Source organism: Leuciscus leuciscus, assembly GCF_965113295.1.
Source record: "Leuciscus leuciscus genome assembly, chromosome: 1".
NCBI lineage: Eukaryota > Metazoa > Chordata > Actinopteri > Cypriniformes > Leuciscidae > Leuciscus > Leuciscus leuciscus.
This window is the reverse complement of record NC_138725.1, coordinates 57,100,041-57,114,675: the sequence shown is the minus strand read 5'-3', so window position 1 is coordinate 57,114,675 and position 14,635 is coordinate 57,100,041. Positions and strand designations below refer to the sequence as shown.

General features: G+C 37.5%; 1 protein-coding gene across 2 annotated transcripts in view; it reads left to right on the top strand.

Moving 5' to 3' along the window:
• Window positions 1-5,269: 5,269 nt before the first annotated feature.
• The window catches only part of stat3 (signal transducer and activator of transcription 3 (acute-phase response factor)), a 38,306-nt gene continuing 28,940 nt past the window's right edge, over window positions 5,270-14,635 (top strand). Inside the window, exon 1 of one of the 2 annotated variants that reach the window (XM_082136572.1) lies at window positions 5,270-5,484. The gene's annotated coding sequence lies outside the window, so the exon portion shown is untranslated. The remainder of the gene's footprint in view (window positions 5,485-14,635) is intronic. The other variant, XM_082136574.1, reaches the window with a different exon arrangement.

Here is a 14,635-nt window from a genome sequence, read left to right as displayed (position 1 = left end):
AAAATAAATATAACGGACGGCAACAATGTCACCATAGCAACGGCGCACGCGAGATAGAAAACAATCATTTGAAGGACAATAACAATCATTTGACTGACTGGAAACCCCGCGAAAGTAATGAAAGTAATGTTTAAATAACGGAGGGGGGGTTTTTTGGACAGTTTTATGTGTTTATTTATTTATTTATTTATATACCGTTATATCTATATTTGAATAAACAAATGTGTTGTGTAGTGTTTTGTTCTCTTTTATTTTCACATATAAATGTAAAAAGTAAATAAATATGACAAGCAAGTCTTTTTTTAAATCAAATAACGCAATAAACGTGAAAAATACATACATACAATTGTTACATACAATTCATACAGCCAAAAAAGGAAATTTCAAAGATGGGTAAGTAATGTTTATGACGAAATTGTCCGAGCTCTCTGGCGCGTGATGATTATGTCAGCGTCCGAATTCGCTCACTCATTTTCGTTCACTCTTTGCTGATGTAGTGCACTCAACTGCCATTCACTATGTAGGGATTAGTGAATGAGTGAACGAGTGAGCGGTTTCAGACACAGCTATGATCTTTCATAAAGTTCAGGAGGAGCCCAGCAAACACATTTACATTGTGGCAACGTCTGTGGCAGGCACGTTGCATTTCTGCAATGGCAACGTCGCTGTCTACGTGCTCGCAACAGTGTAACAACGTAGAATTGTACAAAAAGACGTGACAGGGCTGTAGCAACGTTGCTACGCGACATTCAGCAACTGAGAGACGACGTTCTGACAGTTAATTTTTTATGCTAGATAGGTCTATAGATATCCCCCATGTAGCATGTTATGTTTTGTGGTTAATTTTTAATTAGTCATATGTTATATAATTATATACTTTTTAAAATATTGTTTATCCTTATTATTATTTATGGGCCTAACAGTAAATTCATTATAATCAACACCTGCAAGTGTACACTTTGAAGAGTAAAAATTACATAGAAGGTTAGCTAATTCAACTTAATTAAAACTGCATATGGCAATCAAATTGCACTTCCAAAAGTCATACATTTGAGAGAAGAAAACAAACAAACACATATTATACAGGGAGTGGACTAACTAGCATGAGCAAACATGCGAAAATCTGGCAAAGAGACGACAAATCAAAGGAAAATATAAACAGGTGTGCGAGCAGTTACAAAAAAATGTTTTTCTCTGTGCATTTCCCAAAAGAAAAAAGAAAACATTAACGTGCAACAAGTAACGTTTGGCGTCGCTGCCTGTTCAATGAGTGCTGAAATCAATTACTCATCATCAAAGTCATTTTGGCTTCATACTTTTGGCATAAAGTTAAATATTTGTCATACCTGACCAGATGATGTTAAAAAAAAAGTCACATCAGATAAGGAAGATGTAGGTTGTGTTTGAATAATTACGTATCTTATTTAGCTGAAGTAAATTAAACGCAATTCTCACGTATATCCTTGCTTGATGAAGAATGAGACGGCCCAACGAGCAGTTGAAATTCAAAAGGCTGATTTTCGCGCTTCAGGGCAGTGACGAGTACATGTTGGCCAGTGGTTGTCCAGACACCGTTGGCACAACCTTTTAAGCAATGGCCCTGAACGGTGGTTTAATGTCAACATTGTGACAACGCTGTAACAACCTTCACCACACAACGTAGTTATAGCAACCTTTTGGCCATGTTGTTGGTTTGGTACGTTGCGCCAACGTTCTGTGTTTGCTGGGAGTACGTTCAAATAATCAAATCAACTTGTCATCAAACAATTACCATGTCTACCCATATCAGCATGAGACGAAGCATAGGCTATATATATTATTCACTCTGTCAACTCACCTTACATTCCTTGACAGTTTTCAGCATCCCTCCACTCACTCTTGGCTTGTTCTTCCACAGCCTGGAATAGGCCTACGGGGGAGTATTTTGGGTTCGGGCCGAATACCGAGCCCGGAGCCCTGTCCTCGGACAGCACGCCAAATACACATATTCTATCTGACTTATTATCAACTTATCCAGCGGCTGTCATCTTTGTGGTAAACGAATTCAACCGCTCTTTGGTGACGTGAATGATTACGTTACTGTTGATCATCTGTCCATCATCGTATAAAGCCCGCCCTAATAATTTGATTGGTCCGAACAGCTCTGGTTTGAGCATAATTGCTCCACAATCGATCAAGTCCAGACCGAACTTCCCGACCTAAAAATGTTGTGGGCGGGGCTAAGTTCGACTGGTATCCAGGCTAGTATGAACTATCCCTTTAAGTCTCAATTTTTGGCAGGAATAAAACAGTAAAACTGAACTGCAGAGAAAAAAAAAAAAAAATGGTGAATGATTTGACCCTTTAAAATATTACTTTAAAGGCTTTGGAAAAAAAACACAAAACAACAAAAAAGATGGCTTTTCAGATGTTTCTTAAGGTCAGTTATGTAATATAATATAATTTATATATAGTATAATTTAGACCAGAGATTAAACAAGTTTTTAAAAACTCAAAGGTTTTAAAAGCATCCAAATACATTGTTATTAATGAAATGAAGTACGCTAAAAGTAAAAGCTTGTTTTCGGAAGTTAGATGTGCCATGTTTGGACAGAGATACTGCATAATGCATTACTGTATAGGCTGATTTTTTTTAGATGTTACTACACAGGCTGGTGTCTGCCCTGTTTTTGTCTCCGTTTCTCTCTTATCCCCTCATGTTCTCTCTGTCTCTTCTCTGCCCTTGGTGGTGTCATGTTGGTTGTAGAGGGAATACATTAAATAATCAATGAGAGGAATCTGATTAAGGAGAGTGCTTTTCCAAAAGGAAGGCAGAAGACAGCAGAACAAAATGAAGGCCACTTCGAGCACTATATACATTACTGAATCAGATAAAATTTCATTGAAATCACTGAAATAGATAATAGTCTGTTTTGGAGATATATCATAGATAGCCTATATCTATTGTAAATTGCAAAGTATGCAATATCAATGATGTATGAGATGCATGGATTGGTCACTGCACCACACAGTCATATAGCCTGTATACATACACCACTGCACATCTGTGTTTTCCATCAGAGTCTCAGGGGAACAGATGGTTGTGTGTTTGCAGAGAGCAGGAAGAGCAAACAAGAACCTGAGCTGATGTTTATCTGGACTTTCTCTTTATAAGCTGTATGTGAACTTCCTACCAGGACAAACGTGGAGACAAAAATATCGGCGAGGCTTGTATGACAGGGAGGATTGTGTGCATGTTTTTTTCTCTTGTATGAATAAATACAATTATTGAATATGTGGGAAGCGCATATTTTGGTTATTATGTGTGACTTTCCGAATTACTTAACCATATTAACTGAAGTCAAACATGTAGTTCTAAATGCAAAATGACATCATTCATATTTTGTTTCTGAATACTCATTTTGTGAGTTTGCATTCTGGCCTATTTTCATCTTTGAGACCATTAAATGTCTCTAATGCACATAGCCTACTACATACATATCATTATGTATAAAATATGCATATGCAGAAAATGGCAAATTTTTGTATTTAATAAGTTGTGTGGATAGAAGTGCAGAAATGCTCTAAATGTGCCAATGTGACATGCAGAAAACAGTGGTGACTAGCGAGAAATGACACTGATTGCATGATAGCATGTTCATTATTTCCTTGTACTTTATTCCTCTTCCATTATCTTTGTCATCGTCTGCTAAGGTTAACATAATATAACATAACAATAAATTACTTTGCATTTTCTAAAATAGAACTTGAGGAAGTGCTATATTCACTGAGCCTGTTTGAAGCAGGACTCTTGTGCCTAGATATTTACAGGCTAACAGATCTGTCCAAAAGAGCAGTTAATGTTATGTTAAAGTGTGTTAAAGGAATAGTTCATCCAAAAATGAAAATTCTGTCATTATTTAGTGAAAGAGTGAAATTTATTTATTCTCACTAAAAGTGAGATTTTAATGTGAGAACAAACAGACACGAATAAAGTAAAAGCATATGCATATCATGGGACCTTTATTTCAGTATTAATGCCATGCATGTGATGTGTAATTTCCAGAATCATATCTTGACACAGCATCACTGAATGTTTTTTTGTCAGCATCAGTTTCTTTTTGAGACAGAACTTAGAGACAAGATGTGAAGGGAAAACACTAGAGCCTATTGGACTTGGACCGGAACTACTGGACTGTCGAAAACATCCTCTGAAGTTTCCTTGGAAGCCCATGTCCAGATGTCCAATGACCTGAGCACCCAGTTTTTACTTCAATAAGGAAATATACTAGAGCCTATTTAATGAAACAATGCATATCCAATAATGGTATAAACACAATGGACCATCCAAAGTTTATTTTAAATCACAGTCGTTCATATCAACCTGAATTTGAAATAAACAGCAGATTTGCTTAGTCATGACGTCAATGGTTTACCCAGAAAGTTAATTCACCGTGGGTTTCCTTAGGGAATTTCAAAGGGGTTTCTAAAATAGTTTGTGATTTCTGAGTAAGAAATAACTGTGGTTAACATTACTTGAAGAGACTATTGATTGTTCTACATTATAAATTACAGACAGTCACACCTAAAACATGAATTTTGAAATCATTTTGAACCCCCCCTCCCCCCCCCCCCCAAAATAAAATTAAAAATAAAATAAAACCAAACAAATACATTTTTATTTTATTTTATAGAAACCACATTAAAAACATATAAACATTCATAAATAAAATAAATGCTAATCTAAAACCCCATTTGAAATTCCTAAACTGTAAAAAGCTAATATTCCAGGTTTTAGGACTACAAACGTCTCTATTTACAAATAGTCCAGTCAATACCTTTTATTGAAATGTGTTTGCTAAGCCATATTGTTTCTGAAATAAACGCCTTTTATATTTTGCCATTCTTAACAATTACGTTCTTCTAATTGTTGTTATTATGTTAGGCTATAGGTTATGATTATTTCTTTCGGGGTGGGGGGATTATTAGGGCAGATGTCACGACAGTAGGCTACACTTTTCACATTCACTGAATTAAAAGTTGAGATGACGCAGGCACTGCCAGTAATTCAGATGACTTCCAGGCGAGCTGTTCTAGCAGCGCTCTCTCCCCCCGCCGTGCGCTGCTTCACAGCGGTGCGTCACGAGGGAGGACAGATCTGTCGGAAGAGCCTGTCGAGCCAGGGCAATAAACACAGGCGCTCTCGAGCGCGCAGGCTCTATGACCCGCCTCTTTGCGTCATTCGAGTTAAGGGATTGGACATATTTCTGATCTCGTTTACGACAGCGTCAAAGACCTGTCAATCAAAGAGAAACTGGAAATGTGCAGCCCGTTTTCGCATAGTCCACTTTAGCTTGCGTGTTTGTAGTGACGGAAAAGTTTTAAATATCTTTTTAAAACGGCGTTTGACCTCTTAAACGGTAGTTATTAAAGTCAGTAACGTGTTGACTACGCTTATTTCGGCGGGGTACATTTTCTCAGAAACCTTGAGCGACACATAGAGGGGTAAGTTGCTTTTTAAGGCAGTGAAGTAACGCGTTTTGACGCAATTCTGTGGATGTTTCTCTGTGAAGATGTGTTCTTCAGTTTCTGTGTCAGATTGTGTTCTGCAGTGCTGCTTTATTAGCTCAGACTGTGCTGGTGTATCGATCACAATCTAAACCGCTGGATTCTGAGAACGGGATATGCGCTCGTGACGGAAATAATGAACACATTGTTTCATATGAGCCGTTACGTGAAGCTAGAAGAATGTTACTGTGACCTGACAAGGCAGTAGTTTGGCTACTTGGAGATTTTAGTTTCAGTATGTTGCCAAGTCCATAACCAAAACAAAGAGTTTATAGAAACAAAGTTTGTTTTGTAACCTGACCTTTCCCCCACCTGTTTTGCTGTATATCTTCGTTTCCTGATAAATGCAGATTCTTGCTTATGGCATGGCACGTTTATAGATGCCGTGTTGTCAGTGGAGTCCACTCTCCTTGGTCTCTTCTTCTCAGAGTCAGCTAAAGCCTTATTTGTGTGCCTCTTCTCAGCATTTACAATAGTGCTTAAGTGTACTTATAGGACCAAATAGACAATGCTGAAATTACAGTGGACGAGGTAAATTAAGAAATAGATGAAATAAAGTGAGTGTAAAATAAATAGGCCATAATACTCAGAGCCAGAATCAATGCTTTACATGATTGTCATGTTTTGTAGTATCATCAGTAGGCCTACTTAAATTTCTGAATTAGACACTACAGAGAATAAATAGGGTGACGTAAATTAAGATGCATATGAAACGAAAGTGAATTATAAATAAAACGATATTCTTGTTATTTTTATTGATTGAGCAGCCTAGAAACCGTCTCTCGATTTCATTTCTCATTATTGTTGCAGTCAGTGGATTAGGCCAAATAAGATCAGCTTTTTATACGGTTCTGGCAGCTTTAGTGTTTCTTCTTTCTATCAGTTGCACTGGTTGGAAGGTTATATTCTTTTCTCACTCGCTGTCTCCAGGGGGATTCCCCACCTCTGCGCCATGACGTCACCTCTTCCAGTATATGGCCGAGGGAATCCTCGCGTGCGATGGTATCGTCCTTTGCTTATAGCTGGTCACCGCATTTTCGCTTCTGACTTTCATTGCTTTTTACGGAATTAAGTTCTTACTCGCCAAATGGGACCAGTTTCACAAACGAGTACTATGACTGATTAACACATTCGAAATTATTGATTGCGAGATTTATATAGGCCTATATTGGATATAAGTAAATTATTTTACTTACTATTTTTATATATGGTAATTTACCTTAGTAGCCTATATTACAGTAGCCTACTCATGAAAGGTTTGGATACAACTTCTCATTTTTTATTATTTCTTTGTTCTACAGTTTAAAGTAACAGTAAAGGTACCAAACTATGGTATTATATAAATTAACTTATGGGAATGATGTAGTGACCAAAAATTGTTATCTAATCAAAACTTTATATATTTTAGCTTTTCCAAAGTATCTGCACACACTGGATATTCCCTGAAAATGATAGTTCACCCAAAGATAGAAGATTTTTTCAAAAGATGATATTTTGTAGAATGTTGGTAACCAAACAGTTGATGGACCCCATTGATTTCCATTGTATTTTATTTCCCGTAATGGGGCCTGCCTGTCAACTGTTTGGTTACCCATATTCTTCAAAATATATATTTTTTGTGTTCAACAGAAGAAAGAAACTCATACAGGTTTGGAACTACTTGAGGGTCATTAAATGATGACAGAATTTTCATTTTTGGGTGAACTACCCCTTTAACTAACCTCATGAGGTACATTTCCCATGTGTGGTGCACACTTGATGACTGCTTTCCCTGTACTATCTGGCACAAAAAATTACAAATTGTTCTTCATTTTGTAAGGTCACAACTTAGAAACATGCATATTCAGTCATATGTGTCAGCCAACTTTTGATCGGTTCTTAAAGGTACACTGTGTAGGAATTTCTCCCATCTAGAGGTGAAATTGTATTTTGCATTCAATCGAATAGTGCTCTCTAGCGCTTCACTTTTTTCTAATGCGTGTTGCAATTACGGTTGTCGTTCTGTACCAAGAAGCTACGACAACATGTCTTCCAATAGCACTACTTCGAGTTTTCTTTTGGGTAATGAGGTTCGTTATTTCGCTTTTTTTGGCAACGAGGATTCCTTCTCCTGTGGCTCGGCATAAGTATGATCTTGCATTATGAAGTACTGTGCAGTGTACTTGCAGCCTTTCAAATTTGCCGGGGCAGTGACAAGCGCCTCCCCTTGTCCATTTCAGCTGGTTTCAGTCACATGATGCGTTGTGGAAACGCGTAGAGGTAGGCTAGTGCTTTTTGTCCCTCTCTGCTATTATAGTTTTTCAAAATGGCAGAACGACATGGAGGCCTCCTTGGACTTACCCGTCCAATGTAAATAAAGATAAGAAATTCTTCGCTTATGAGGATAAGTCAGATCATTGGCAGAGGTAATTTTACACCAATGAGGACATATTTATGAATAAAGACATTGATTTTAGCCAATAAAATACTTAAAAAAACTACACAGTGTACCTTGAAAGTATTACCGTCTGATAATATAATGGTATCATGTGGTACCGCATCACTTCCTCTCTCCAATGGTTGGAGTTTAATGATATACATTTACGTCATGATTGCAATAATTAGTGCATCCTTTGTTTCTTTAGCTATGTGGAACTTCCTCTTTTGTTTAAAAAGTTCAATAGCAGGAAACAATACATTGACATTCCCAGAATGGTCTGTGTGACACCTCGCCATTGATCTTTAATTGAAATAATTTTTTCTTATTAGTTTTCTCTTATCAGTTATGTACATTAGGGTTTTATGTTACATCTTATGTTGATAAAGTAATGTTTTTATTGCATTATTTTAGTGTCATATCATCATGTGTATTATGTGTTTGTGTGCTGCACCTTCTATATGTTAGTACTTATAAAGGTACAATAATCAGTTCTTATAATTTAGTACAATACAATAATTTAGTAATTTTAATTGGAATTTTAGTAAATAAGTTGTATTTACCATTAATGTAATGTATACAGCTGATGAAACATGCAGGTGTTTTTAACTGTAAATTTAAGGTCAATATGTTATATTTCTGTAATAACAATCCTAGATTATCATCTTCATGTGAGTGCATTAGTTCTAATACGTCAAGACGAGTAGATATCATCACCCTTGCTTTGTCAGGCAGTGAGTTCCTCTATCTCGTCTTCTCACTTATAATGCGCTTCAGAGAAGGGCGTTGAGTTCGTTTTTCCAGGGACTCAGACCACAATAATAGACTTGTATGCACATCTTGTTTTTTTCTGGGTCTCTAATGACTCGCACCATTATCACTGAGTGATTTGTACCTTTTGCTGGTAGTGGAATGTCATATTATTTAGTTATACTAAATTGTATAGCTTTAGCTAAATAAATTAAGCTTTTTAAAAAAAAAAATTATTTATTCCTTATTTGCAGCTAATTCTTGTAGGTTTTATCATGCTATTTCTGTAGCTTTCTTATTTGCACCCACATACCCCAAAACAAGTTCTGCATCTGCTCTCTTCCAGCATCTGGATTTTTTGGTCATACTGTATGTATCGGGGTGATATGAGGATGTGCTCCTTCTGAGCCATTAGCATAACATATCTTCCAGGCATTATTATATTCCTAGTTTTCCAGTAGGTTAAGATGAAAGGGAAACTTCGTTTCATTTGGCATCACATTTGTTGTCACATTAGCAACAATCAGCATGACAGACTCAAAACTAATTCTGGGGAAACTGCGGTTGAAAAACCTTCACAGTTGAAAATATGTGGGTGGGGAGGTTACTGATTCATAGCAGTTATTGTTGGAACCATTGAGAGGTCTGTCACCCCTTTTCCACCAACAAGAACCGGGTGCTGGTTCAGAGCTAGAGCTATTGCCAGTTCGGAGTTGGTTCGACTGACGAGCTTATGAACCGGTTTGCGTTTCCACCGGCCAGAGAGCCACAACAGAGCTATATCTTACGTCACTGCATACGTATCATGTTGCCCAGCAACGCTAGTGCGGCAGCGCCAAACACACCAGACTTGTTCGAGATGCATCGGCTTCTCGCAGAACGATCAGCACATGAAATCAAAGCACTGCGAAAGCGATCAAAAAGCACAAGGAGTCGTATGATCTCCAAACACTCCCGCAGCTCTGATCGGTCCACGCTGCTCCGATGCATCTCGAACAAGGCATCAACAATAATAGACGTTGCGTTACTATGGATGCTCATGGATTTGCGAAAATAAATCGGCATCCAAACACGGCGAATCCAACGCGTTCGTGCAGCTCGCCGTAACTTACAGAGACGGATATTATAATCGAGCTGCTATTAGCTCGACTAGCTGCTATTTAAAAATGGCGGTCACAAGTTTCTCTTCAGTCTTGTTGGCCACGGTAACCCCGCCCCCAGCCTCTGACGCAAGCGGTTCTTTCTTGGCTCCGATCTAGACCCTGCAATGATTTGGTGCTACTTAAGAACCAGTTTTACTGGTTCGGAGCTGGTGCTTTGGCGGTGGAAAAACAAAGAACCGATTTGAAACTAGGCTCTGGCTCCGAACCAGCACCAGTTCTGCCTTGGTGGAAAAGGGGTATGATTTGGTGCTACTTAAGAACCAGTTTTACTGGTTCGGAGCTGGTGCTTTGGCGGTGGAAAAACAAAGAACCGATTTGAAACTAGGCTCTGGCTCCGAACCAGCACCAGCTCTGCCTTGGTGGAAAAGGGAGTTGCAGTTGTTTGTTGAACCTTTGAAGCTTATTCCGTCAAGAAGGAAATGGTCCTTAAGAAAAACATGGAAGTCAGCCAGACTTGCTTTAATAACCCTCCAGATCGACTCCATATATCTTAATTTGCATATGCCACCTTTTATTGTTGTTGGCAAATTTATATTAGGCTTGTGTTTCTAATGGTACTCTTAATTTTGTGTTGCACTGGTCAATATGATAGAGATGCCATTTGTAGAAATGCATTATTTGCAGTCATCCATGATTCATTGATTTAACACGCAAAAGTGTCCAATGGGGTGTAACCAAGATAGTTTGTCAGTGTTTCTTTGTTTTACATATAAATATACACAGTGAGTAGCCTATACACTGAGGATTTTTTGGCACTGATGCCAAACTACTGGGTTTTCAGGTTTTAATATTTCCAAAGGCTATCAGTGTTAAAAACGATACTATTAAAATACTATTAAAACTTCGAATTTTGCAAAGGAAAACTTGTACTGCAGACACAATCTTTGAGAGAGATTTGAGACCGTTTTTCAGTTGAGTTCTGTCATTTCTTTGAATTTCCTCCTACTCTTTATTTTTATTTTTTTTATTCTTTTAGGTGGATCCAAATGACATTTTTTGTGATGATGTTTAAGAACAGTCAGATCTCTTTTTTTGTGCAATCTCTTGATTTAAAGAGGCTCATAGGCCAGTGTTAAAATGCCTTACTGCAAAAGTGACCATTATCATTTTGACTTGATGTAAGATGAAAGTCAGAATATGACATGCTTTTGCCACTTCAAATGTGTGTGATACATACTTTTTTCTCATTGTGATCATCATATTGAAGGCTTCATGTTTCATTTGCTATGGCACACGTTTGCAGTCTTGCATGCTTATGTGAAACCCCTGTTAGTTTCATCGAAATGCAGGCAGCAGCTGTCAGCTTTTCCTGATATTACTTATTTATGTCCTGAGCTTGCTTTTCACCAGACTGTCTCTGAATGACTCGTGCTTAAGAGACTCAAAGGTTGAGTTCATACTGCAGCAGATAAACTTTTTTCTAAACCTAATGTTTACATGGCCAAGTCAGACACAGGTCACATCCTGGATGGTGAAATATGATTGATTAGATCAGTGGTTCTCAACCTTTTTTGGGCCAGCACCCCCTATCCAATATCCAGGTCCTTGAACGCCCCCCACCCTAAAAATAACGAGCGAGCAGGAACGAGTGAGAGTTAACAGATGAAATAAGTGCAAAATTGTCATTTATTAATACAATAGAACTATACTCCACAGTGATTAATCCAAAAAACAAGCTATAAACTGCATTGGCATATCAATGCCAGTGTTTCTCACAGGATTTTTGGTAATCTGTGGTCGGTGGACTTCGGGCCTTCTAGGGGGGTTCGGTGGCATGCACTGAAAAATAAAGGCCGGTCATTAAAGCGGTAATGTTTGCACTTAGGTTTTATTTTGCATTTAGGAGAGTATTGCAAGAAGCTGCTTACATTAACCTTACTTTCAAAAAATAAATAAATACAATCATGATTTTTCATGAAAAATTATGTTAGAATTGTAGGCCTAAAATACCTTGGTATCAACTTGTTTTCATCAATGGTATAATACAATTACAATTAATTTGGTTTGAAATTTGGTGATTCATTTGTGTTCATAATCAGTAAAAAAAAAAAAAAATATTCTAACAAGAATAAACGCATATGAACAATTAAATTATTATTGTATTATTCATTATTTTTATATCTTAATCATTAGATAGAGGTCAGATTCCATCAGCTCTTTTACAAACTACCTAAAAAGGATTATCATTGTTACTAATTGGTTATTTATTTTGGGATAATTAAAATATTTGGACCATATTGCAAATAGTCCAAATGACTGTCCACATAATTGCAGATTTATCCGTTTCATACTTTTAGATTAGTTAAATATACCATGCACAATTGTAATGAACCAGGAACTTTCTACAGATTTCCTTTTAACTTTAGTTTATGATTTCTTCATACTTAGACATATTATATGTCTTTCATCATGTTTATGATCCTGGGATCCATTCCAGCTTGGCCAGTAAACATGATTCTGTTTCCAACAGAAGTGATAAACAACAGGCAGAGAAACATTCAGGAGAAATCAAAAGGGAAATTACTTTGGATTAAAGTTGGTTAAAGGGCCCGACAGTAAGGATGGCCCGAATGAGATTGTTTTGGGCCAGTTGAATGAAACAATCACTTTCATTGATCTGGTACAACCTTTTTTTTATTCCTTGCAAACTTAAAACGTTTGGTTTTCTGTTTTGTATTCTACAACGCTTTTGCAAATTCTGCTGATTTGTCACCAAGATAATGTTATCTAACTGGCTAACAGACAAGGTTTTGTCGAAATTGCAAAAATACTTTTTTTTTTTTCACGGCTAATTGTGGTGGTTTTGAAAGCAAGAATGTTTTAAAATACAAACCACTCAGTACTGTTTTGGTAACGGTAATGGCAACTAGCCACATTAGCTGTACATCGTGTTAACAAGCACATTCAGAAAGGCTGGATATGAAGTTGGATCACAAACAGTTGGTACGAACCCATCTTTGAGAAGCAACTTTTGTGCAAATCACTTTTGTGCATCTGATCCTCGTTTGCAAAGCAGTCCGCCATCCAAATGATACAAAATCGCACAAACAAATACGAATTGGACTTGCATTTATGTTTAAATACCATGTAAAAGTGAATTTTGCATAATAAGGTTCCCTTTTAATTTCATCATCAGCCTTTAATGCGCATGAGCCTCAAATTGTTTTGAACTAATTAGTTGGTCCACAAGGTGTGAACACTGAAGTCACTTCTAGAGAGGAATAACGCAGATACTAGACACAGATTTTGTTGCATGCATATGCTAAACATTCACATCAAAACCAAAGTATACTTTGGGTTAGCCTATTATCCCAGTAGACCGACTGGAAATATACTATATTAGCCTGGATGCCAGCCGAACTTAGCCCCGCCAACAACATTTGAGGTCGGGAAGTTCGGTCTGGACTTGATCTGTTGTGGAGAAGCTATGCTCGAACCAGAGCTGTTCGGACCAATCAAATTGTCAGGGCGGGCTTTATACAATGATGGACAGATGATCAACAGTAACGTAATCATCCACGTCACCAAAGAGCGCTTGGGTTGCGATAAGATTTGTTTGCTGTATTGTCGAGTTCTAATCCTAAACGGAGAACTTGTTCCTATATACATTCACCTTTACACTATTTCTCTCAAAAATGATGATCGTGTTGGTAAGTTCTCCGTGTATCCTTAAATTCTTTTTACAACACTGGCAAAGATTGTTTATTCTCCTCTTCTTCTTCTACTTCTTCCAGCATGCATGCAGTTGAGTCACTTACTCTGTTGCTCTGATTGGTTGTAGGTCTATCCAATTGAGTGCAGAGGCATTTTCTTTCCTGGTTCGGTTGAAACACGCCCCATAATCACAGCCCAATGGAGCAGTATCAGACTCATATTCTGACTAGAATCTGAGTATGATGACGTCAGGCTAATACTGTATAGCACTTTGGATCTTATTTAAGTGGAATAATGAGTGTTTGTATATTGTATTGTAGGTAAATCACAATTGCTTATCTATTGTTTTGAATATGATCCTGTGCTGAGTGTTACGGTAAATTCAGATGTGGGAATTTTTCGAAATAACAAAATCAATGTCATGCACTGGAAACAGCAGGAAATGCCACTTAACTAAACTGTGCATTTCTTCACAGATACCCCATAAGTTTGAATGAATGTGTTGTAGGAGGCAAGTAGGAGGTGAGAGACATAGTTAAAGAAAGAGATAGAATGACAGCCTGCTCCTTCCTCAACCTCCACGGAAATGGAAAGGAAGCTAAGTTCAAAAAGCCAGGTCTGGGTCTTTCAATATTGTCTGAATATTGGCCTCATCTGTGAGTGTTACATCATTTGATCTCCAAAATGCTATTGCATTATAATAAACAAGTTTCTAATTCATTCAGAATGAAGTCCTGCAGTAATGGCATATATTTGTTGCATCACCCTGGTTCCCTCGACAAAAACCCAATAGGACTTTTCCATTGGCATTTGGATACTAGTTTATGATTCTTGCTTGTTCTGTTCCTCATGATGTTCTTTACAAATTAACACAACTTTTATGTAATTTGAAGCTTAAATGCAATTGCCAGAATTTAAAAGCTACGTGTAGGCTATAAACAAACTACACCACGATCGCATGACTGGCTTCACTCTCTCTTAATTCTATCGAACCCTGGTGAATTTGCTCTCATGTTATGTCATTGCAAAATGTGCACGGCGCGGGTCAATATATTGTTTTTTTAAATTAATTTGATGCTAATATGCACAGCAGAGTGACGCAGAA